The sequence below is a fragment of the Saimiri boliviensis genome, chromosome 7, assembly GCF_048565385.1.
Source record: "Saimiri boliviensis isolate mSaiBol1 chromosome 7, mSaiBol1.pri, whole genome shotgun sequence".
Taxonomy (NCBI): Eukaryota; Metazoa; Chordata; class Mammalia; order Primates; family Cebidae; genus Saimiri; species Saimiri boliviensis.
Genome location: NC_133455.1, coordinates 126,943,299 through 126,971,128, shown reverse-complemented (window position 1 = coordinate 126,971,128; position 27,830 = coordinate 126,943,299). Strand labels below are relative to the sequence as shown.

The 27,830-nt window shown below is 36.9% G+C and overlaps 1 long non-coding RNA gene across 4 annotated transcripts; it reads right to left on the bottom strand.

Annotated features, from left to right (window-relative positions):
• Window positions 1-12,176: 12,176 nt before the first annotated feature.
• Window positions 12,177-27,186, bottom strand: LOC141585203 (uncharacterized). Of its 4 annotated transcripts, XR_012518631.1 has the most exons (4): window positions 27,012-27,186; window positions 23,153-23,277; window positions 19,142-19,270; window positions 12,177-12,970 (listed from the first exon to the last, which is right to left on the bottom strand). It is a non-coding gene; the product is annotated as an uncharacterized LOC141585203 (long non-coding RNA). The 4 variants fall into 4 exon arrangements; XR_012518629.1 differs by lacking the exon at window positions 23,153-23,277; XR_012518628.1 differs by lacking the exon at window positions 27,012-27,186 and having other exon boundaries at window positions 23,153-23,339.
• Window positions 27,187-27,830: the final 644 nt, after the last annotated feature.

Genomic DNA, 27,830 nt, shown 5'->3' with positions numbered 1-27,830 from the left:
AAATAATATAAATACACCCCCAAGCTGTGTTATTTTCAAAAATACAAATACAACTCTTAGCTGTATCTCGAAAAATAATACAAATACACCCCCAAGCGGTGTTATTTTCCAAAATACAAATAAAACCCTGAGCTGTATCTCGGATAATAATAGAAATACACCCCCAAGCTGTGTTATTTTCAAAAATACAAATACAACCCATAGCTGTATCTCAGAAAATAATACAAATAGACCCCGAAGCTGTGTTATTTTCAAAAATACAAATAGAGCCTTTAGGTGTATCTCAGAAAATAATAAAAATACACCACCAAGCTATGTTATTTTCAAAAATACAAATAAAACCCTTAGCTGTATCTCAGAAAATAATACAAATACACCCCAAAGCTGCGATATTTTAAAAAATACAAAAACAAACCTTAGCTGTATCGCGGAAAATAATACAAATACAACCCCAAGCTGTGTTATTTTCAAAAATAAAAATACAAACCTGAGCTGTATCTGGGAAAATAATACAAATACAAACCCAAGGTGTGTAGTTTTCAAAAACAAAAATACAACCCATAACTGTATCTTCGAAAATAATACAAAGACACCCCCTAGCTGTGTTATTTTCAAAAACACAAATACAACACTGATCTGTATCTCGGATAATAATACAAATACACCCCCAAGCTGTGTTATTTTCAAAAATACAAATACAATCCTTTGCTGTATCTCGGAAATTAATACATATACACCCCCAAGCTATATTATTTTCAAAAATACAAATACAACCCTTAGCTGTACCTCTGATAATAATAGAAATACACCCCCAAGCTGTGTTATTTTCAAAAATACAAATACAACCCACAGCTTTATCTCGGAAAATAATGAAAATACACCACCAAGCTGTGTTATTTTCAAAAATACAAATACAGCCCTTAGCTGTATCTCGGAAAATAATAAAAATACAATCCCAAGCTGTGTTATTTTCCAAAATACAAGTACAACCCTGAGCTCTATCTCGGAAAATAATACAAATAAACCACCAAGCCGTGTTATTTTCAAAAATACAAATACAACCCTTAGCTGTATCTCAGAAAATAATACAAATACACCGCAAATCTGCGATATTTTAAAAAACACAAAAACAAACCTTAGCTATATCTCGGAAAATAATAAAAATACAACCCCAAGCTGCGTTATTTTCAAAAATAAAAATACAACCCTGAGCTGTATCTGGGAAAATAATAAAAATACACCACCAAGGTGTGTAATTTTCAAAAACAAAAATACAACCCATAACTGTATCTTCGAAAATAATACAAAGACACCCCCTAGCTGTGTTATTTTCAAAAACACAAATACAACACTGATCTGTATCTCGGATAATAATACAAATACACCCCCAAGCTGTGTTATTTTCAAAAATACAAATAAAACCCTGAGCTGTAACTCGGAAAATAATACAAATACACCCCCAAGCTGTATTATTTTAAAAAATACAAATACAACACTGAGCTGTATCTCGGAGAATAATACAAAAACACCACCAAGCTGTGTTATTTTCAAAAATACAAATACAGCCCTTAGCTGTATCTCGGAAAATAATACAAATACACCCCCAATCTTTGTTATTTTCAGTAATACAAATACAACCCTTAGCTGTATCTCGGAAAATAATACAAATACACCCCAAATCTGCGTTATTTTCAAAAATACAAATAGAAAACTTAGCTGTATCTCGGAAAATAATACAAATAGACCCCCAAGTTGTGTTATTTTCAAAAATACAAATAAAACCCTGAGCTGTATCTCGGAAAATAATACAAATACACCCCCATGCTGTGTTATTTTCAAAATTACAAATACAACCCTTAGCTGTATCTGAGAAAATAATACAAATACACCCCAAAGCAGCGATATTTTCAAAAATACATAAACAAACCTTAGCTGTATCTCGGAAAATAATAAAAATACACCCCCAAGCTGCGTTATTTTCAAAAATACAAATACAACCCTGAGCTGTATCTGGGAAAATAATACAAATACACCCCCAAGCTGTGTAATTTTCAAAAACAAAAATACAATCCATAGCTGTATCTTGGAAAATAATAGAAATACACCAACAAGCTGTGTTATTTTCAAAAATACAAATACAAGCAAGAGCTGTATCTCGGAAAATAATACAAATACACCCACAAGCTGTGTTATTTTCAAAAACACAAATACAATCCTTAGCTGTATCTTGGAAATTAATACAAATACACCCCCAAGATATGTTATTTTCAAAAATACAAATACAACCCTGAGCTTTACCTCGGATAATAATAGAAATACACCCACAATCTGTGTTATTTTCAAAAATACAAATAAAACCCACAGCTGTGTCTCGGAAAATAATAAAAATACACCACCAAGCTGTGTTATTTTCAAAAATACAAATACAGCCCTTAGCTTTATCTCGGAAAAAATTACAAATACACATCCAAGCTCGTTTATTTTCAAAAATACAAACACAACCCTTAGCTGTATCTCGGAAAATAATAAAAATACAAGCCAAGCTGTGTTATTTTCCAAAATACAAGTACAACCCTGAGCTGTATCTCGGAAAATATTACAAATACACACCCAAGCTGTGTTATTTTCCAAAATACAAATACAACCCTTAGCTGTTTCTCAGAAAATAATACAAATACACCCCAAAGCTGCGATATTTTCAGAAATACAAAAACAATCCTTAGCTGTATCTCGGAAAATAATAAAAATACAACCACATGTTGCATTATTTTCAAAAATACAAATACAACCCTGAGCTGTATCTGGGAAAATAATACAAATACACCCCCAAGGTGTGTAATTTTCAAAAACAAAAATACAACCCTTCGCTGTATCTTGGAAAATAATACAAATACACCCCCAAGCTGTCTTATTTTCAAAAATACAAATACAACCCTGAACTGTATCTCAGATAATAATACAAATACACCCCCAAGCTGTGTTATTTTCAAAAATACAAATACAACTCTTAGCTGTATCTCGGAAAATAATACAAATACACACCCAAGCTGTGTTATTTTCAAACATACATATAAACGCTGAGCTGTAACTCGGAAAATAATACAAATACACACCCAAGCTGTGATATTTTCAAAAATACAAATAAAACCGATAGCTGTATCTCGGAAAATAATACAAGTACAACCACAAGATATGTTATTTTCAAAAATGCAAATACAACCCTTAGCTGTATCTTAGAAAATAATACAAATATTCCCTAAGCTGCGATATTTTCAAAAACACAAAAACAAATTTTAGCTGTATCTGGGAAAATAATACAAATACACCACCAAGCTCTGATATTTTCCAAAATAAAAATACAAACCTTAGCTGTATCTCAGAAAATAATACAAATACACCCCCAAGCTGTGTTATTTTCAAAAATACAAATAGAACCTTGTGCTTTATCTCGGAAAATAATACAAAAACACCCACAAGCTGTGTTATTTTCCAAAATACAAATACAACCCTTACGTATATCTCTGAAAATAATACAAATACACCCCCAAGCTGTGTTATTTTCAAAAACACAAATAAAACACATAGCTGTATCTCCCAAAAAAATAGAAATACACCACAAAGCTGTGTTATTTTCCAAAATACAAATACAACCCTTAGCTGTATCTTAGAAAATAATACAAATACATCACCAAGTGGTGTTATTTTCAAAAATAGAAACAAAACCCTTACCTGTATCTCGGAAAATAATACAAATACACCCCCAAGCTGTGTTATTTTCAAAAATACAAATACAAACCTTAGCTGTATCTCGGAAAATAATATAAATACACCCCCATTCTGTGTTATTTTAAAAAATACAAATAAAACCCTTAGTTGTATCTCGGAAATAATACAAATACTCCGCCAAGCTGTGTCATTTTCAAAAATACAAATACAACCCTGAGCTGTATCTTGGAAAGTAATACAAAAACACCCCCTAGCTGTGTTATTTTCCAAAATTCCAATACAACCCTTAGGTATATCTCGGAAAATAATAAAAATACACCCCAAAGCTGTGTTATTTTAAAAAACACATATACAGCCCTTAGCTGTATCTCTCAAAATAATACAAATACACAGCCAAGCTGTGTTATTTTCAAAAATACAAATACAACCCTGAGCTGTATCTCAGAAAATAATACAAAAACACTCCCAAGCTATGCTATTTTCTAAAATACAAATACAACCCTTAGCTGTATCTTGGAAAATAATACAAACACAACCCCAAGATCTTTTAATTTCAAAAATACAAATAAAAACCTTAGCTGTAACTCGGAAAATAATACAAATACACCCCCAAGCTGCGTTATTTTCAAAAAAACAAATACAACCCTTAGCTGTATCTCAAAAAATAATACAAATACACAGCCATTTTCTGTTATTTTCAAAAATACAAATAGAGCCCTTAGCTGTATCTCAGAAAATAATGCAATTACACCCCCAAGCTGTGTTATTTTCAAAAATACAAATACAACCATTAGCTGTATCTCCGAAAATAATACACATACACCCACAAGCTGCGTTATTTTCAAAAATACAAATAGAACCCTTAACTGTATCTCGGAAAATAATACAAATAAACCCCCAACCTGTGTTATTTTCAAAGATACAAATACAACACTTAGCTGTATCTCGGAAAATAATACAAATACACCCCCAAGATGCGTTATTTTCAAAAATACAAATACAACCCTTAGCTGTATCTCGGAAATAATACAAATACACAGCCATTTTGTGTTATTTTCAAAAATACAAATACAGCCCTTAGCAGTATCTCAGAAAATAATGCAATTACACCCCCAAGCTGTGTTATTTTCAAAATTACAAATACAACCATTAGCTGTATCTCCGAAAATAATACAAATACACCAACAAGCTGCGTTATTTTCAAAAACACAAATACAACCCTTAGCTGAATCTCCAAAATTAATACAAATATACCCGCAAGCTGCGTTATTTTCAAGAATACAAATACAAACCTTAGCTTTATATCGGAAAATAATACAAATACACCCCCAAGCTGTGTGATTTTCAAAAATACAAATACAAACCTTAGCTGTATCTCGGAAAATAATACAAATACACACACAAGCTGTGTTATTTTCAAAAATACAAATAAAAACCTTAGCTGTATCAGGGAAAATAATGCAAATACACACCCAAGATGTGTTATTTTCAAAAATAGAAATAAAACCCTTAGCTCTATCTCGGAAAATAATACAAATAACCCCCAAGCTGTGTTATTTTCAAAAACAGAAATACAACCCTAAGCTGTATCTCGGAAAATAATACAAATACACCCCCAAGCTGTGATATGGTCAAAAATACAAATACAACCCTTAGCTGTATCTCGGAAAATAATACAAATACACCCCCAAGCTGTGTCATTTTCAAAAATACAAATACAACCCTGAGCTGTATCTCGGAAAATAATACAAAAACACAACCCAAGCTGCGTTATTTTCCAAAATTCAAATACAAAACTTAGCTGTATCTGTGAAAATAGTACAAATACACCCCCAAGCTGTGTTATTTACAAAAATACAAATACAAACTTTAGCTGTATCCGGGAAAATAATACAAATACACCCCCAAGCTGTGTTATTTTCAAAAATACAAATACAACCCTTAGCTGTATCTCGGCAAATAATACAAATACAACGCCAAGTTGTGTTATTTTCAAAAATACAAATAAAACCCTTAGTTGTATCTCGAAAAATAATACAAATACACCCACAAGCTGTGTTATTGTCAAAAATACAAATACAACAATGAGCTGTATCTATGAAAATAATACAAAAACACCCACAAGCTGTGTTATTTTCAAAAATAGAAATACAAACCTTAGCTGTATCTCGGAAAATAAAACAAATACATCCCCAAGCTGCGTTATTTTCAAAAATACAAATACAACCCTTAGCAGTGTCTCGAAATATAGTACAAATACACCCCAAATCTGAGATATTTTCCAAAATACAAATACAACCCTTAGCTGTATCTCGGAAAATAATACAAATACACACCCAAGCTGTGTTAATATCAAAAATACAAATACAACCCTTAGCTGTATCTCGGAAAATAATTCAAATACACCACCAATCTATGTTATTTTCAAAAATACAAATACAATCGTTAGCTGTATGTTGGAAAATAATACAAATACACCCCCAAGCAGCGTTATTTTCAAAAATACAAACACAACCCTTAGCTGTACCTTGGAAAATAATACAAGTACACCCTCCAGCTGTGTTATTTTCAAAAATGCAAATACAAACTCTAGCTGTATCTCGGAAAATAATACAAATACACCCCCAAGCTGCGTTATTTTCATAAATACAAACACAACCCTTAGCTGTACCTTGGAAAATAATACAAATACACCCCCAAGCTGTGTTATTTTCAAAAATACAAATACAACCCATACCAGTATCTTGGAAAATAATACAAGTACACCCACAAGATGTGTTATTTTCAAAAATACAAATACAATCCTTAGCTGTATCTCGGAAAATAATACAAATACACCCCCAAACTGTGTTATTTTCAAAAACACTAATAGAAACCTTAGCTGTATCTCGGAAAATAATACAAATACACCTCCAAGCTGTGATATTTTCAAAAACACAAATACAACCCTTAGCTGTATCTCAGAAAATAATACAAATACACACCCAAGCTGCGTTATTTTCAAAAATGCAAATACAACCCTTAACAGTATCTCAGAAAATAATACACATACACCCCCAAGCTGTGATATTTTCAAAAATACAAATACAACCCTTAGCTGTATCTCGGAAAATAATACAAATACACCCCAAGCTGTGTTATTTTCAAAAAAACAAATAGAACCGTCAGCTGTATCTCGGAAAATAATACAAATAATCCCCCAAGCTGTGTTATTTTCAAAAATACAAATACAACCCTTAGATGTATCTCGGAAAATAATACAAATACTCCCCCAAGCTGTGTTATTTTCAAAAATGAAAATACAGCCCTTAGCTGTATCTCGGAAAACAATACAAATACACCCCCAAGCTGTGTTATTTTCAAAAATACAATTACAGCCCTTAGGTGTATCTCGGAAAATAATACAAATACACCACGAAACTGTGTTATTTTCAAAAATACAAATACAACCCTTAGCTGTATCTCGGAAAATAATACAAATACAGCCCCAAGCTGCGTTATTTTCAATAATACAAATACAACCCTTAGCTGTATCTCGGAAAAAAATACAAATACACACCCCAGCTGTGTTATTTTCAAAAATACAAATACAACCCTGAGCTGTATTTCGGAAAATAATACAAATACACCTCCAAGCTGTGATATTTTCAAAAATACAAATACAACCCTTAGCTGTATCTCAGAAAATAATACAAATACACCCCAAAGGTGTGTTATTTTCAAAAACACAAATACAACCCTTATCTGTATCTCGGAAAATAATACAAATGCAACCCTAAGCTGTGTTATTTTTAAAAATACAAATACAACCTTTAGCTGTATCTCGGAAAATAATACAAATGCACCCCCATGTTGTGTTATTTTGAAAAATACAAATACATCCCTTAGCTGTATATCGGAAAACAATACAAATTCACCACCAAGCTGTGTTATTTACAAAAATACTAATACAACCCTTAGCTGTATCTCGGAAAATAACACAAATACACGCCGAAGCTGTGTCATTTTCAAAAATATAAACACATCCCTGAGCTGTATCTCGGAAAATAATAAAAATACAGCCCCAAGCTGCGTTATTTTCAAAAATACAAATACAACCCTTAGATGTATCTAGGAAAATAATACAAATAATCCCCAAAGCTGCGATATTTATAAAAATACAAATACAACCCTTAGCTGTATCTCGGAAAATAAAGAAATACACCCCCAAGCTGTGTTATTTTCAAAAATACAAATACAAACCTTAGCTGTATCTCGGAATATAATACAAATACACCCCCAAGCTGTGTTATTGCCAAAAATACCAATACAACCCTTAGCTGTATCTCGGAAAATAATACAAATACACCCCCAAGCTGTGATATTTTCAAAAATACAAATACAACCCTTAGCTGTATCAAAGAAAATAATACAAATACACCCCCAAGCTGTGTTATTTTCAAAAAAACAAATAGAACCCTCAGCTGTATCTCGGAAAATAATACAAATAAACCCCAAAGCTGTGTTATTTTCAAAAATACAAATACAACCCTTAGCTCTATCTCGGAAAATAATACAAATACAACCCCAAGCCGTGTTATTTTCAAAAATACATATATAACTCTTAGCTGTATCTCGGAATATAATACAAATAGACCCCCAAGTTGTGTTATTTTCAAAAATGAAAATACAGCCCTTAGCTGTATTTCGGATAACCATACAAATACACCCCCAATCTGTGTTATTTTCAAAAATACAAATACAGCCCTAACCTGTATCTCGGAAAATAATACAAATACACGCCCAGGCTGTGTTATTTTCAAAAATAAAATAAAACCCTTAGCTGTATCTCGGAAAATAATACAAATACACCCCCAACTTGTGTTATTTTCAAAAATACAATACAGCCCTTAGCTGTAACTCGGAAAATAATAAAAATACACCACCAAGCTGTGTTATTTTCCAAAATACAAATACAAACCTTAGCTGCATCTGGGAAAATAATACAAATACACTCCCAAGCTGTGTTATTTTCAAAAATACAAATACAACCCTTAGCTGTATCTCGGAAAATAATAAAAATACACCCCCAAGCTGCGTTATTTTCAAAAATGCAAATACAAACCTTAGCTCTATCTCAGAAAATAATACAAATACACCCCCAAACTGTGTTATTTTCAAAAATACAAATAAAACCCTGAGCTGTATCTCGGAAAGTAATACAGATACTCCCCCAAGCTGTGTTATTTTCAAAAATACAAATACAACCCGTAGCTGTATGTCGGAAAATAATAGAAATACACCCCCAAGCTGTGTTATTTTCAAAAATACAAATACAACCCTTAGCTGTATCTCGGAAAATAATACAAATACACCCCCAAGCTGTGTTATTTTCAAAAATACAAATACAACCCATAGCTTTATCTTCGAAAATAATACAAGAACACCCACAAGATATGTTATTTTCAAAAATGCAAATACAACCCTGAGCTGTATCTCGGAACATAATACAAATACACACACAAGCTGTGTTATTTTCAGAAATACAAATACAACCCTTAGCTGTATCTCGGAAAATAATACATATACACCCCCAAGCTGTGTTATTTTCAAAAATACAAATACAACCCTTAGCTGTACCTTTGAAAATAATACAAATACTCGCCCAAGCTGCGTTATATTCAAAAATACAAATGCAACCCTTAGCTGTATCTCGGAAAATAATACAAATAGAGACCCAAGCTGCGTTATTTGCAAAAATACAAATACAACCCTTAGATGTATCTCGGAAAATAATACAAATACAGCCCCAAGCTGCGTTATTTACAAAAATACAAATACATCCCTTAGCTCTATCTCGGAAAAGAATACAAATACACCCCAAGCTGCGTTATTTCAAAAAATACAAATGCAACCCTTAGCTGTATCTCGGAAAATAATACAAATACACCCCCAAGCTGTGTTATTTTCAAAAATACAAATACAACCCTTAGCTGTATCTCGGAAAATAATACAAATACACCCCCAAGCTGTGTTATTTTCAAAAATACAGTTACAATCCTTAGCTTTATCTCGGAAAATAATTCAAATACACACACAAGCTGTGTTATTTTCCAAAATACAAATACAACCCTTAGCTGTATCTCGGAAAATAATACACATACACTCCCAGTTGTGTTATTTTCAAAAATACATATACAGCCTTAGCTGTATCTCAGAAAACAATACAAATACACCAACAAGCTCTGTTATTTTCAAAAATACAAACACAACCCTTAGCTGTATATCTGAAAATAATACAAATACAACCACAAGCTGTGTTATTTACAAAAATACAAATACAACCCTTAACTGTATCTCGATAAATAATACAAATACACCCCCATGCTGCGTTATTTTCAAAAATAGAAATACAACCCTAAACTGTATCTCGGAAAATAATACAAATACACCCCCAAGCTGTGTTATTTTCTAAAAGACAAATACAACCCTTAGCTCTATCTTGGAAAATAATACAAATACACCCCCAAGCTGTGTTATTTTCAAAAATACAAATAAACCCTTAGCTGTATCTTGGAAAATAATAGAAATACACCCCCAAGCTGTGTTATGTTCAAAAATATATATACAACCCTTTGCTGTATCTTGGAAAATAATACAAATACACCTCCAGGCTGTCTTATTTTCAAAAATACAAATACAACCCTTAGCTGTATCTTTAAAAATAATAGAAATACACCCCAGGCTCTGTTATTTTCAAAAATACAAATACAACCCTTAGCTGTCTCTTGGAAAATAATACAAATACACCCCCAGGCTGTGTTATTTTCAAAAATACATATACATCCCTTAGCTGTATCTTGGAAAATAATACAAATACACCCCCAAGCTGTGTTATTTTCAAAAATACAAATACAACCCTTAGCTCTATCTTGGAAAATAATACAATTACACCCCCAGGCTGTGTTATTTTCAAAAATACAAATACAACCGTAAGTTGTATCTTGGAAAATTATACAAATACACCCCCAGTCTGTGTTATTTTCAAAAATACAAATAAAACTCTTAGCTGTATCTTTGAAAATAATACAAATACCCGCCCAGGCTGTGTTATTTTCAAAAATACAAATACAACCCTTAGATGTATCTTTGAAAATAATACAAATACCCTCCTCCCCAGGCTCTGTTATTTTCGAAAATACAAATACAACCCTTAGCTGTATCTTTTAAAATAATACAAATACCCCCCCAGGCTGTGTTATTTTCAAAATTACAAATACAACCCTTAGCCTTATCTTTTAAAGTAATACAATTACCCCCCCCCCCAGGCTGTGTTACTTTCAAAAATTCAAATACAACCCTTAGCTGTATCTTTGAAAATAATACAAGTACCCCCCCCCCAGGCTGTGTTATTTTCAAAAATACAAATACAACCCTTAGCGTTACCTTTGTAAATAATACACATACCCCCCCTAGGCTGTGTTATTTTCAAAAACACAAATACAACCCTTTGCTTTATCTTTGAAAATAATACGAATACACCCCAGGCTGTGTTATTTTCAAAGATACAAATACAACCCTTAGCTGTATCTTTGAAAATAATACAAATACCCCCCCAGGCTCTGTTATTTTCAAAAATACATATACAACCCTTAGCTGTATCTTTGAAAATAATACAAATACCCCCCGCCCCATGCTGCGTTATTTTCAAAAATACAAATATAACCCTTAGCTCTATCTTGGAACATAGTAAATATACACCCCCAAGCTGCGTTATTTTCAAAAATACAAATACAACCCTTAGCTGTATCTTGGAAAATAATACATATACACCCCCAAGCTGTGTTATTTTCAAAAATACAAATACATCTCTTAGCTTTATCTTGGAAAATAATACAAATACACCCCCAATCTGCGTTATTTTCAAACATACAAATTCAACGCTTAGCTGTATCTTGGAAAATAATTCAAATACACCTGCAAGCTGTGTTATTTTCAAAATTACAAATACAACCCTTAGCGGTATCTTGGAAAATAATACAAATACACCCCCAATCTGTGTTATTTTGAAAAATACAAATACAACCCTTAGCTGTATCTTGGAAAATAATACAAATACACCCCCTAGCTCTGTTATTTTCAAAAATACAAATACATCCCTTAGCTGTATCTTGGAAAATAATACAAATACACCCCCAAGCTGTGTTATTTTCAAAAATACAAATACAACCCTTAGCTGTATCTTAGAAAATAATACAAATACACCCCCTCGCTGTGTTATTTTCAAAAATCCAAATACATCCCTTAGCTGTTTCTTTGAAAATAATACAAATACCCCCCCAAGCTGTGTTATTTTCCAAAATACAAATACAACCCTTAGCTGTATCTTTGAAAATAATACAAATACACCACCAAGCTGTGTTATTTTCAAAAATACAAATACTAAAGCACTTAAAGCGTGGACCACTTTACCTGTGTATTCTGAGAAACTTGTCTTGCATTCAAAGCACGGTCAGTTTTAGCTGTGTATTTTCAAAAAGTTGTCTCTACCTCCCATAGCTCATGAAGTCAAAACGAGTGATCTGTGTCCCCTTGAGTTGAGCATTCTTTTAGTAAGAGAGGATTAAGTTCCATTTGAATTCTGGAAAACTGCTTCTCATCTTGTCAATCAACTGTCATTTTTTGTGTTAATTTCTAGGAGATGTAATAGAGTCAATCCAAAACCAAAGGTGTATTCAACTCCAGATTGACAAGTCAAATCAAGAAAGCAGGCACTGAGCTGGAAGTAGGATCTTTTCCCTGTGGGCCTTAAGGCCCACATAAATCCCTGTGAAGGAATCGGGAAACAGAGACAGAAAGGGACTCGCCTAAGGCTTCTCACTTGAAAGTGCCTGGCAGACTGACTGGCAGAGGGCTGGAAATCAAATCCAAATCTTCAGACGTGTAATTTCACAGGGTGCGCCGCCTCCCCCAGGCCCAATGTGACACTTCAATGGCTTAACGAGAGCTTGACGGGATTGATGTCAACATGAAAAGACATTAGATTCCATCGGACGTGTCTTTGGCCCATTGTCTCTAAGGAGAATGTGCCTGGTTCAAATTCTCACTTTGCTTCTCACCTGAGAGATGTGGCCTCAGTGGTCAATGGGAAATGAGCTGGTTTCAGTCACCACCCTCTCACTCATCATCAAGAAAAATTCCTTCAACCATACATGGATTGTATTTTCAGGAGTGCTGGGCTTCATCCACGGTTCTGAGTAACATGCTAAAAGGGGAAAAAAGATTTGCTGCTCAGGAATGGAGACAGAAACACAGACACACACACACACACACACACACACACACACACACAGTGACACAAAAAACACCCAAACACAGGCCGCACAAACTACTGCTCGTGTTCAGCAAAATGCTTAGTGGTATGAGGTGGGCTTTGAACCTGTCCATGCTCCAAAGGAAGACAGACCTTTCGCTATTTCACCCGACTATTCTTGTTGGAAATGTGAATAATTCTTTCATACATGGCTCATGATGACAGGGACCACTCTCATTTCACCCTCAGAGGTAGACAAGAGGACTGCAAAGGACTCAGGTGTCGTCCCTGCTGACTGAAGAGGACTCCCTTTTCCCCTCGAACCCAAAGTCACAGCAAAAGTAGCTTTCTCTTTGAAGAGCACACAACTTTTTCAAAATACACAGCTAAAACGGTCCCCGATTTAAGTACTAAAGCACTTAGTACTTAAGTGCTTTAGTACTTAAATCGGGGACCGTTTTAGCTGTGTATTCTGAAAAACTTGTCTAGCATTCAAAGCACGGACAGTTTTAGCTGTGTGTTTTGAAAAAGTTGTCTCTACCTGCCATATGTCATGAAGTCAAAACGAGTGATCTGTGTCCCTTTGAGTTGAGCATTCTTTGAGTAAGAAAGTATTAAGTTCTATTTGAATTCTGGAAAACTGCTTCTCATTTTGTCAATCAACGGTCAGTTTTGTGTGTCAATTTCTAGGAGAGGTAATAGAGTCGATCCAAAACCAAAGGTGTATTCAAGTCCAGATTGACAAGTCAAATCAAGAAAGCCGGCACTGAGCTGGAAGAGGGATCTTTTCCCAGTGGGCCTCAAGGCCCACATAAATCCCTGTGAAGGAATTGGTAAACAGAGACAGAGAGGGACTCGCCTAAGTCTTGTCACTTGAAAGTGCCTGGCAGACTGACTGGCAGAGGGCAGGAAATCAAATCCAAATCTTAGGACGTGTAATTCCACAGGGTGCACTGCCTCCCCCAGGCCCAATGTGACACTTCTATGGCTTAACGATAGCTTGACAGGATTGATGTCAACATGAAAAGACATTAGATTCCATCGGACCTGTCTTGTGCCCATTGTCTCTAGGGAGAATGTGCCTGGTTCAAATTCTCACTTTGCTTCTCACCTGAGAGATGTGGCCTCAGTGGTCAATGGGAAATGAGCTGATTTCAGTCACCACCCTCTCACTCATCATCAAGAAAAATTCCTTCAACCATACATGGATTGTGTTTTCTGGAGTGCTGGGCTACATCCACAGTTCTGAGTAACATGCTAAAAGAGGAAAAATGATTTGCTGCTCAGGAATGGAGACAGAAACACAGACAAACACACAAACACACACACACACACACAGAGTGACACAAAAAACACCCAAACACAGGCCGCACACACAACTGCTCATGTTCAGCAAAATACTTAGTGGTATGAGGTGGGCTTTGAACCCGTCCATGCTCCAAAGGAAGACACACCTTTCGCTATTTCACCCGTCTATTCTCGTACGAAATGTGAATAATTCTTTCAGACATGGCTCATGATGACAGGGACCACTCTCATTTCACCCTCAGAGGCAGACAAGAGGACTGCAAAGGACTCAGGTGTTGTCCCTGCTGACTGAAGAGGACTCCCATTTCCCCTCGAACCCAAAGTCACAGCAAAAGTAGCTTTCTCTTTGAAGAGCACACAACTTTTTCAAAACACACAGCTAAAACGGTCCCCGCTTTAAGTGTTAAAGAAAAAAAAAAGAAAAAAAAATACTTAGGAATATATCTACCAAAAGGGTGGACAGACCTCTAGTAGGAAAACTACATAACACGGATGAACGAAAACATAGATGACACAAAGAAATGAAAACACATCACATGGCCCTGGATGGGTAGAATCAATATTGTAAAAATGAGCATACTGCAATGTACAAATACATGCAATGTATAAACACGATGCAATTCCCATCAAAATTTTACCATCATTCTTCACAGAGTTAGAAAAATAGTTCTAAGGCCGGGCGTGGTGGCTCATGCCTGTAATCCGAGCATTTTGGAGGCCAAGGCGGGTGGATCACCTGAGGTCGGGAGTTCAAGAAAAGCAGTTCTAAAATTCATATGGAAACAAACAAGAGCCAACATAGCCAAAGCACGACTCAGTAAAAGGAACAAATCTGGAGGCATCACACTTCCTGATTTCAAACTGTAAGGCCATGGTCACCAAAACAGCATGGTACTGGTATAAAAACAGGCACATAGATCAATGGGAACAGAATAGAAAATCCAGAAATAAAACCAAATACTCACAGCCAACTGATCTTCAATAAAGCAAGCAAAAACATCAAGTGGAGAAAGGACACCCTTTTCAACAAATGGTGCTGAGATAAAAGGCCAGCCACATGTAGGAGAATAAAGCTGAATCCTCATCTCTCACCTTATACAAAAATCAACTCAGGACAGATTAAAGACTTAAACCTAAAACCTGAAACTATAAAAATTCCAGAAGATAACACTGGAAGAACCCTTTTAGGCATTGGCTTAGGCAAAGATTTTATGACTAAAAACCCAAAAGCAATTGCAACATAAACAAAGATAAATAGCTGAGAGAAAACTAAAGAGCTTTTGCATGGCAAAAATAACAGTCAGCAGAATAAACAGGTAACTCACAGAGTGAGAGAAAATGTTCACAATATATACTTCTGACAAAGGACTCATATCCAGAATCCACAACAAACTCAAACAAATCAGTAAGAAAAATTCAATCAACCACATCCAAAAGTGGGCTAAGACATGAATAGACAATTCTCCAAAGAAGACATACAAATGGCTAGCAAATAATTTAATAAATGCTCAACATCACTAATGATGTGGGAAATGTAAATCAAAACAACAATGCAATACCACCTTACTCCTGCAAGAATGGTCATAATCAAAGAATGTAAAAACAACAACAACAACAACAGTAGATGTTGGCATGGTTGTGGCAATTAGGGAACACTTCTACACTGCTAGAAGAAATATAAACTAGTACGGCCACTACGGAAAACAGGGTGGAGTTCCTTAAAGAACTAAAAGTAGAATTACCATTTGATCAAGCAATACCACTACTGGATATCTACTCAGAAAAAAAGTCATTATTTGAGAAAAGATACTTGCACATGCATGTTTATAGCAACACAATTCACGACTGCAAAATCATGGGACCAACCCAAATACCCATCAATAAATGAGTGGATAAAGAAACTGGCATACATATACATGATGGAATACTACTCAGCCCAAAAAGGAATAAATTAGCAGCATTTGCCATAACCTAGATGAGATTGGTGACTTATTCTAAGTGAAGCGACTCGAGAATGGAAAACCAAATATTGTATGTTCTCACTGATATGCGGGAACTAAGCTATGAGTACACAAAGGCTTAAGAATGACACAGTGGACTTCGATGACTTGGTGGAGGGGGGGAGGCACAAGGGACAAAAGCAACAAATACAATGCCATGTATACTGCTCAGGCGATGGGTGCACTAGGATCTCACACATTACTAAAGAATTTACTCATGTAACCAAATACCACCTGCACCCCAATAACTTGTGGAAAATAAAATAAAATAACAAAGAATCTTTCTAGGAAGTATTTGTTATGCACTAGGCATGGTTCTAAGAGGTTTACATATATTGATTTATTTAATATTCTCACCAACCACCCTCAGGGGACACTATTGTCAACCTCATTTTACAGATGAGGGAATGAGACGTAGAAAAGTTAAATTGCTTACTCAATGTTACACATAATATGTGGCAAAGACAAGATTTAAACTAATTAATAATGTGACCGTATTTTAGGGGAAAGTTAATTGACTTGAGGAAATAAATGTGAAATGCATCAGCATTTTCTTTGTGTTTCAGCAGATAATGCATTGTGCCCCACTGCCACTGATGAACCACGTAGGAAGCTAGGTGAGACCAAAGCCGGGATTAACCAGCAGTCTGCTGGTCAGGAGAAGGGTGAGAAGGTGCCAGTGGGGTCCTACCCATTCTCTATGAGCTTATCTAGGACTCTCCAATCTCTCTACTTTCTCATTCTGCCTAATACAAAATACATTACAAAACCTGTCTTCCTGAGACTAAAATAATTCACCCATGCTTGGTGTCCAGGGCCCACGTTAATCATGTCTGAAACTTGGTTTCACAAATGCACAATGAATCATCATCGCTTTCATCTCTTTAAACTATGACACAGTCATTTAAACATACCTAACTTGACTTCAAGATGCACAGGGTAGAGAATCAGAGGGTTGGATGGGCATGGGGAGCTGGGTGCAGGCTCAGTCTCATCTGGCCTTCACTTGCCTTCCTCTAAGCCAGATTGCCTGAGGGGAGGAGCAGTGTAACATCTGCTTCCAGTGATGAAAATCCACCCTACCAACAGAATGGCCATACATTGAGAAGAGGGAAGTACTGAGTTCTGAAACTCAGTACTTCATGAGTGAAGACTCATCCCAAACTCCTTCGATGTAAGTTTACTATCTATCTGTGGATGTTATCAGACTACATAATCTTGTAAATTTATTTAGACCATCTTTCAGTTATTTTGAGTGAGTTATGCTTTTTCAATTAGTTGATGGTTGTTTTTTTAAAACTGGGAAGAAATGCAGATAACTGTTTTCTCACCATAAACTGAGCACATATGATGCTTCAAGCCATATAAATGTTTCATGGGTTTTGTGAACTGTACTGGTAGGAAGAGAATTCTGACATGTCACCTCATAATTCTTTGTGTAAAATCAACATGACAACAGCTTGAAATTGAAATCTAAGTTCAAACCTGATTAATAGTTTCATAAAATCTACAGTGGTAGTAAGTGATTGCAGGAAGGAAAAAATTATCTGGGTAGTTTTCAGCCATACTGATGTGTACAATGAATCTAGGGGTGATTAAATGTTGAGTGCATAAACAAATGAGCTAATATGTAAGTGGAATGTTGATAAATTATTGATCGATGGCCTAAATAGCACATACGACTTAGTTATATCACTGACTATCTAGATGATTCTGCTTTCCTGAATTGGTTTTTCTAGCTCCATTCTTTCCAAATCATCAGGAATGCTTGATTTACTACCTGGCTAACCAGGAGCTCACAGGTATCTTCTCATCCTTGAGCCAAGGGCCTTCACTCATCACTGTTTCTTTCCTTGATTATTACTTGCAAGTGATAAATGTACTTGCTTTTCATCATCTCTTCTTCCAATACATGCCCCATGATGAGAAGGACTCAGCCTGGCTTGTTATTCCCATAAGGACAAAGGCCAACTAAAAATAAGAAGCTCGACTCTATGTAAAGGACTGAATTGTGCCCCACACTAAATTTGCATGTGGAAGTCCTACCCTCCAGTGTGACTTTATTGGAAGAGAGGGCCTTTAAAGAGTTAATTAAGGTTAGATGAGATGACAAGGATTGGGCTTCAGTATGATAAGACTGGTGTTCTTCTAAGAGGAGAAAGAGACACAAGAGATCTCTCTCCCTGTGCATGGGGAAAAGGCCACATGGGAGGGAGTGAAAAGGTAACTGTCTCCAAGATAGGAAGAGCAGTCTCACCAAAAGCCAACCCCACTGGCACCTTCGTCTTAGACTTTCGGCCTCAAGAACAGTGAGGAAATAAATATCTGTTGTTTAACTTACCCAATCTGTAGTATTTTGTTAGAAGCCTATAATTACTAACTGACTCATATATTCTCCATGTTAAAAATAAGAAAAGAAGCACCTTTTGCTTAGGATGTTTATTTTAGAAAGCTTGTACATCTTTGTCATTTTGAAATGTATGTAAATATTCTTAAAAGATAACTTAGTCTCATTAGTTTTAAGACCCAAAGATGCTGTTCTGAAAGCCTGGGAATCATCACTTTGAAAATTATCAAGGAAGATGACACCTCCATTTCTCAGGTTCAGTAGGAGGCTGGGAGGGTAAGTTCCGCAGGTATCTTACTCCAAGTTGCAAGACAATGTCCTTTTATAAAGACATAAGAAGTTTATTTTTTCTTTGGAAAAGCCAATTGTCTAACAGAGACGGTTACCCCAATTGCTAAGAACGTTTGAGATGAAAGGTGTGTGACAAATGGGACTGTAAAGTCCCCTTGAGGACAAGTTATTGCTTACCTTGAGAATTTGTATGTTAAAGGTTGTATCTGCTTTTTATATAAAAAGGTGAGAGTTTTTTTTTTTTTTTTCTGTCTTTGCAACTGCTGAGCTGATTTCCTGAGAAGTGCATCTCACTCTGGTTTCATGCTAAAAGAAATAAAGGTTATTCAATTAGAAAAAGAGGAAGTCAAATTGTCTCTATTTGCAGATGACATGATTGTATATTTAAAGGACCCCATTGTCTCAGCCCAAATCTCCTTAAGTTGATAAGCAACTTCAGCAAAGTCTCAGGATACAAAAACAATGTGCAAAAATTATGAGCATTCCTGTACATCAGCAACAGACACACAGAGAGCCAAATCATGAGTGACCTCCCATTCACAGTTGCTACAAAGAATAAAATACCTAGAAATACAAGTAACAAAACATGTGAAGGACCTCTTCAAAAAGAAGGACAAACCACTGCTTAAGAAAATAAGAGAGGACAGAAACAGATATAAAAACATTTCATACTCATGGTCAGGAGGAATCGATATTGTGAAACTGGCCATACTGCCCAAAATAATTTACATATTCAATGCTATCCCCATCAAGCTACCAATGACTTTCTTCACAGAATTGGAAAATAAACACCTTAAGCTTTATACGGAACCAAAAGAGAACCTACATAGCCAAGACAATCCTAAGCACACAATTATGGAGACATCATACTACCTGACTTCAAACTGTACTACAAGGCCACAGTAATAAAAACACCGTGGTACTGGTACCAATGTAGACCAACGGGACAGAACAGAGGCCTCGAAAGTAACACCACACAGCTACAACTGTCTGATCTTTGACAAACCTGACAAAAACAAGCCATGGGGAAAGGATACCCTAGGTAAGAAATGGTGTTGGAAAACTGGCTAACCACATGCAGAAAGCTGAAACTGGATCTCTTCCTTGCACCTTATATAAAAATCAACTCCGGATGGATTCAAGATTTAAACATAAGACCTAACACCGTAAAAAACCTAGGCAGTACCATTCTGGACATAAGCATAGGCAAGGACTTCATGACTAAAACAGCAAAAGCAATGGCAACAGAAGCCAAAACAGACAAATGAGATCTAAACTTAAGAACTTCTGCACAGCAAAAGAAATTAGCATTAGAGTGAACTGGCAACCAAAAGAATGGGCAAAAAATTTTGTGACAGAGATGAAGAGACACTTTTCAAAAGAAGACATTCATGCAGCCAACAAACATGAAAAAAAAAAAAGCTCATCATCACTGATAACTAGAGAAATGCATATCAAAACCACTTTGAGGTACCATCTCATGCCAATTAGAATGGCAATCATTAAAAAATCTGGAGACAACAGATGTTGGAGACAATGTGGAGAAACAGGAATGCTTTTACACTGCTGTTGAGAGTGTAAATTGTTCAACCATTGTGGAAGACAGTGTGGTGATTCCTTCAGGATCTAGAAATAGAAATATTGTTGGACCCAGGAATCCCATTATTAGATATGTACCCAAAGGATTATAACACTTTCAATTATAAAGACACGTGTACACGTATGTTTATTGTGGCACTGTTTACCATAGCAAGGACTTTGAACTAACCCAAATGCCCATCATAGATAGACTGGACAAGGAAAATATGTCACACATACACCATGGAATACTGTGCAGCCATAAAAAATAACTTCATGTCCTTTGCTGGAACATGGATGAAGCTGAAAACCATCATTCTCAGCAAACTGACACAAGAACAGAAAACCCAACATTGCATGTTCTCACTCATAAGTGGGTGCTGAATAATGAGAACACACAGACACAGGTAGGGGAACATCACACACTGGGGCCCAGGGGCTGAGGGGCTAGGGGAGGAATAGCAGGGTGTGGGCGAATTGGGGAGGGATAGCATTAGGAGAAATACCTAATGTAGATGACAGGGCAATGGATGAAGTAACAACCACCATGGCATGTGTATACCTATTGAACAAGCCTACATGATCTCCACATGTATTGCAGAACTTAAAACATAATATTTTTTTCTAAAATATAAGTGGATGGTGAACAATGAGACCACATGGACACAGGGAGGGGAACATCACACACTGGGGCTTGTGGGTGGTGGGGGAGGGGTGGGGAGGAACAGGCAGGGGTGGGGGGATTGGGAAGGGATAACACGAGAAATACCCAGTGTAGTTGATGGGAGGATCAGATGCAGCAAAGCACCAAGACGTGTGGATACCTATGTAACAAAATGCACGTTCTGCACATGTACCCCGGAAATTAAAGTGTAATAATAGTATTTCTTTCTCTTCTACCTTCGTGGAGAAGTTTTCTTGGTTGGGGGGAGATTTCGTTTTCAATTATGTGTCTCTAACACCTCCCAGTCTCCGTGAGAATGTTAAACATATATACATATATACATATATATGCATATGTATATGTGTATATATATATATATATTTATATATATATGTATATAAACATCTTCTAAATTAATACTTTATCTCTTCATCTGTATTAGTCCAATTTGCATTGCTGTAATAAAGGGATACCTGAGGCTGGGTAATTTATAGGGAAATGAGGGTGATTAGACTCATGGTTGTGCAGACTGTCCAAGAAGCATGGCACCAGCATCTGCTTCTTGTGAGACCTCAGGGAGCTTACAACCATGGCAGAAGGCAAAGGGGAGCTGGCACCTAACATAGTGAGAGAGGAAGCAAGAGAGAGACGGGGGCAGTATCACACTTTAACAACCAGATCTCAGTGAGTGAAGAGAGCAGGAATTCAGCCATTACTGTGAGGAGGGCACCAAGCCATTCAGGAAGGATCTGCCCGATGAGCCAACACCTCCCTCCCAGCAGGCCCTGCCTCCAACACTGGGGATCACATTTCAACATGAGACTTGAAGGGCCCAAACGTTCAAACGATATCACCATCTCTGTTACTACTGTATCTACACAGGTAATGAGGGGTTCTGTTAGACTTCATTACATCTTAATTCTGCTGCCCATATCAGATAAACAATGGTAGGTTGGTAATGAGGAATCAGAAGTAGAGGCCAAAAGTGGTTTTACTCAGATGGCCATAGCATCATTTTAAATGTTTGGAAAAATTAGATTTCTTGGGTTAGTGCACTGATTAGTGGAAAATGCCCTGTGCTTGCAGTTGGAAGAATGTGGATCTGAACTCCGTTCCACCACTGACTCTCTCTGTGAGTCTTACCAGTCTCCTAATTTCACCCTGAAGCCCAATCTCCTCATCTGAAAACATCTCTTGTTTCTTCTAGGGTCACTGAGAGACCAGATGAAATATTACAGGTGTGCTTTGCGTGATGAACACTTGTACCCTAGTGTTTTCTTAGTATTCACTAACCTTGCCATCTAAAGGGACTGTGACATTTACCAGCTAGTTTCCAAAGGGGCTTACTCCTAAAGGAAAGGAAAACTGATCTTTCCATTTCCAGTTCATCTGTCCATTCTTCTACTCCTTTAAACTTCTTCATAAAGACTTTCTTGCCTTTCAGCATTATATTCTATCTTTAATAACATAGGACATGGTGCTCACAGTTTTGCACATTTAATTTGTTCTGCATTGGGGGTTATGGTTCCTAAGGGGGATGCCCTATCAAGTTACCCTGTCTTTTCAGCTCAAGAATTCAAGGTGTTTATAAACTGAGGAAATACAATGACTTCAAGTGGAAAATAAAATGAGGAATAACTGCATACTACAAGATAGCAGTGCAATTTAGAGCTAGAACAGGCCTAGTGTGTTCTAAATCTAGCATAAACACATTTTATGTTATAAATATGGATTTTAAGTAAAAAAAACCAAGCTTTCTGTTGTGATTTATTTATTTAGGTTTCTCTCTAATTTGGTTGAGGTCTCTCTTTAAAGGAGGCCAGAAGCCAGCCCATCTCCAGGAGAGCCCTGGCCAGGAGGAAAGGAAGGCTCTGGGGTGTCAGTCAGGTAAGGCACAAGGAGGAGGCAACACCAAAACACAGGAACAGAAGAAATCTCTAACTTACACATCCTGGAGAAGGTCGGGGAGCGTCTGGAGCCCGAGGGGCAGTCTGAAGGCCGTGAGGAACCAGAGAGCAGAGGGAGGGCCTGAAGCTTTCTTCTCGGGCTTTCCCGTGAGGGTGTGGCTTTGCTGATTTAAGAGAACACGTGGAGCTGGGCTTATTTACAGGGCTCTGGTGTCGACCATTAGGTTTTATCATGACCAGCAGCTGTGTGATGGGTGGGTTCTGACTCAGCGGGATGAAGAACAAATGGGCCACATCACGACCACCCAGGGAGGGGGAGGGTTACCCAGATCGGAGGGGATACAGTGAGACTGGGCTTCAGACAACTTAGGTCAGGTCTGAAAATGGATGCTGAGGCAGCAACTATTAAACACATTTATGGCAGCTTTCCCCGAAACCTGGCTTTTAAATCATTTATATTACACATGAACGAAAACTAAACTGAAAATATTTGGAAATAACCCCTTTGGTTTGCACTAATAAGCGGGAATCAAGTTTCTAGGTTGTCCTGTTTTAAGTCAAATGACAATGTTATTTAAGTTCTCCTATTCGTAGGTTCTCCTATTATAAGTAAAATGACAATGTCATTTCATCTTAAAGCTAAGATATGAAAATAGAGAGGGAAATATGTAGCCCTTTACCTGAGGTGTCAAAGTGTTTCTGTTCATAAAGGCCGTTTTAAGTTTTAGTTTCAGATTTATCTTGTTACTTTAGTGCAGTCTAGGTGAAAATATTCTTTTGAGGCTGTAAGACACATGTTCCCATTTGGAAAAAAGATATTTCATTGACCATATATGTTTCTACTATGATTGTCGAGTGTTTCTTTTATCTAGAGGTTTATATTGCTAAAGAAGTTGCCTATGGTTACAGTTTGCAGCCAACAAGTTACCCTGAATTAGCACAGGTGGCTCTTGCTATAGGAATGCTGTGGCGTGAGGCTTAACCATAGTTCTCATATTGTGGTTCCCGAACCAGCAGCATCAGTTGTGTCTGAGAACTTATTATAAATGCAGATTCTCAGACCCCACCCAGACCTACTGAATAAGAAACTCTGAGTGGAAACCAGCAATCTGTGGCCCAACACGCCCTACAGGTGATTCTGGACTGCACTAGAGAGCCATCAATTTAATGTTACAGAAACCCCTTTAGGGTTTCTGTAGCACATTGCTTCAGTAATATAAATGTTGACTTTATTTTACTTAATGGCATATGTGATATAAATGGTATATTAATGTCATATAAATGACTATAAATGGTAGCACATTACTTAAATAATATAAATGGTCAACATTTTAAAATTCTTTTAGCTGGTACTGAAAACCACTATCCTGTTTAACAAGGGTTCAGCCTAACAACAGTGGTGGTCATCACAATTCACAGTTTTGGCCAGTTGGTCCTGTTCATAGGCACAGTCAGTGATTCACCCAGAGGACTCACAATGAGTTGCAAACACGTCCCTTCTGCAGAGCTCAGACCGGGATGCCTTTTGAGGTGCTAACTGGCAAAATAAGTTAAATGTCGTTGCGATTTACCCTGCCCTCATCTTCACCCTCATTCTGGGTCTTTGCTTTCCTTGAAACAGTCGCTTTCTCTGTGACCTTATTTATCCTCTCTCACTGTGTGCCCTTCCTCAAACTTGCAGAGAATCCACAAGATTCAGTAATCACCTTCTGAAGGTAGTTTCAGAACTGACTGCTCTCTTAGCTATATCTCTATCTTAGTAAACACAGTCACTTAGATGTCCTCCTGTTAACATCAGCACAAATAAATAAAACTGAATGTGTGCCTCACATCAGCTTCCTATCTGAGCGTCCACATTTTTGTCAGTGGGAGGTTGCACAGATCTACAAGTTACCCTGATTCCCCTTTCTCCTTTGCTGGCTTGACCCTGGAATGAGCTATAGATTTTCATAATATATATCATATTTATCCATTTCTCCATTACTGTATTTAGAATGTAAACACCGGAAATGGGAAACTGTTTTCCAAAAGGCCTTCTTCTGTCCCTTTCTTATTCCCTCCCTCTCTTTCTCCTTTCTTCCCTTTCTCTTAATTCCGTCCTTTTTTCCTTCTCTCCTCCTTTCTTTCCTCCCCTTCCTTCCACAAACAGACGGCAAAAGAAATGATTTAGCTCCTCTCCTTCTAGGTGTCCCACTGACTAAGAGCAGCCTTTGCATTCTTGAGCCTCAAAGTTCTCCACGTTCTGCTGACAATCTACTTCTTTCATCTCCCCTCCATCCACTTCCTGTATTGACTCTTATTGGGTCTCAAACTCAGACACACCGAAAAGCCTGATTGAAAGAGACATTTGAGACCAAATCCTAGGGTTTCTGACACAGTAGTTTCATGGTAAATCCCAAGATTTAACATTTCTGAAAAGTTTTCATGTGCTACAGATAGAATGTTGGTATCTCCCACAAATTCATATGTCCAAGTCCTAACCCCACAGTGTGTCTGTATTTAGAGATGGGGTCTCTAAGGAAGTCAGTCAAGTTAAATGAAGTCATAGGGTTGGGCCCTGGCCTGATGAGATTAGTGTCCTTATAAAATAAGGTGTTCTTATAAAATAAAACACCAGAGAAAGGAAAGGAAAGGAAAGGAGAAAGGAAAGGAAAGGAAAGAAGAAAGAAAATGAAAGGAAAGGAAAGGAAAGCAAAATCAGATGTGGGTGTAATGCACACTAGCATGAGCAGGGGTGCGGTGTTGGTGGCGGATAAGATAATCAGGGAAGCCTTCTCTGTGAATGTGACAGAAGTGAGGGATGAGCCCTGGGAACTAATTTGAAGTTTCTTCAAATGGTTGCAAGTAGATTTACCGTATGACTCAGTGATTCCATTGCTAGCTATATGCCCCAAAGACCTGAAAACAGGTGTTCAAACAAAAACTTGTATGCTCTTTAAATGTGTCAAGATCATAAATATGCAGGAAAGTCTTGGAAACAGTGTCAGGAAAACTGGATCAGAATGCAAAAACATATTTTACTCCAAAGCGGGGCAAGAGGTAAAAGTTAAATGAGTTTGTGAACTGAATTATCATGTAGGAACCATGCTGATTTCTTGATCTAGGGGTTATGCGGTGGTAACCTAGGAGAGTTTCCACACTTTGGATAAAATATACCGGAGTATTTTGTGGGATGTTGCAAATCTGGCACAGCAATAACTGGTGGGGACTCTAAGAAAAGAAACAGGTTATATTTTGCACTGCTACTGGAAGTTTCCTAGAAGTATGACATTATTAAAAAGTAAATTACTTTTTAAAACAACCATATCAATACTATGCCAGAAAAGCAGAGACGTCACCAAAATCCACTATAGAGGCTACTCTTCATCCAAAGCTGTGAACCCTTATAAAAGCCTCAATGTCAACCAACTCCACTTAGTAGATATTATTATACTTACTAGTATTAGAGGCTGCTGTGTGGACACATTAGTTTTACTGCACAGTGTGGATATTAGTGTTAGGGCATAGTGTACATATTATATTGGTGTTGGAGAACAGTGCAGATATTACATTAACATCAGGGAACCATACGGATAGTATTACATTAGCATTAGAAGCAACAGTGTGGATGTCAGATTAGCGTTAGAATATTATATTGGTGTGGATATTATGTTGGTGTTAGGGTACGGTATGGATATCATAGTAATGTTAGGGCACGGTGTGATTATTATATTAGAGGCCACTGTGAGAACATATCTTAGCAGCCACTGTGTCTGGATATTGACAATGATATCAAGATGTAGTCGTAATGATGGGATTTGGGGATTTCATTTTTCTAGATGAATTTCTTCCTTTGCTGAGTACTCTAAAGACTCTCTTCTCTGCACTCAGGGCCGTGGAAAGGAAGCTTTTTACTCACCAATGAACAAGACTTAGTTGACACCACCGTCGTGCTGCCCCGAGGAAGTCTTCGGGCACCTCAGAGGGAAGTTGGTCAGGGGTGGGTTCGTGCGCCCTCTGGTGGCACCAGAGCTCAGCACAGATACTCTTGCTCAGTTTCTCAGCAGACGTGCACCCCCGCCTGGCTGTCCTGAAATACCTATAAAATTCAATATTGAGTTTACTCAATGTAATAATTTTAGAAATTCAAACCAAAATGAAGCCCACTGTAGCCATTCCTTCCCAAAGACGGTGATGGAAGACTTTGGAAGCCATGTGGAATCAAATGAATATATACACAAATTAAGAAAAACAAAAACCTACTCAAAATAGTCCAGAGACTGTAATTTTAAATGCAAAACTATAAAAAATCTAAAAGAAAATCTATATGACGTTGAGTTTGGTGTTGACTTGTAACACAAAACATCAAATGCCAATTCATGAAAATATTGATAACGGACTTCATAAAACTAAGTATTCTACTGTGCAAAACTGTATGCAGAGAACAAAAAGAAAAGAGAGATGCGAGAAGATAATGACAAAACACATACGTGATTTTAAAACTGGGTAAATATCTGAACAGATACCTAACCGAAGCAAATATACTGATAGTAGGCAGGACATGGTGGCTCATGCCTGTCACCCCACATCTTTCGAAGGCTTAGACGGGTAAATATTCTGAGGTCAGAGTTCCAGACCAGCCTGGCCAACATGGCGAAACCCGTCTCAACTAAAAATACAAAAAATTAGCCACGCGTGCTGGTGGGCACCTGTAATCCCAGCTGCTTGGGAGGCTGAA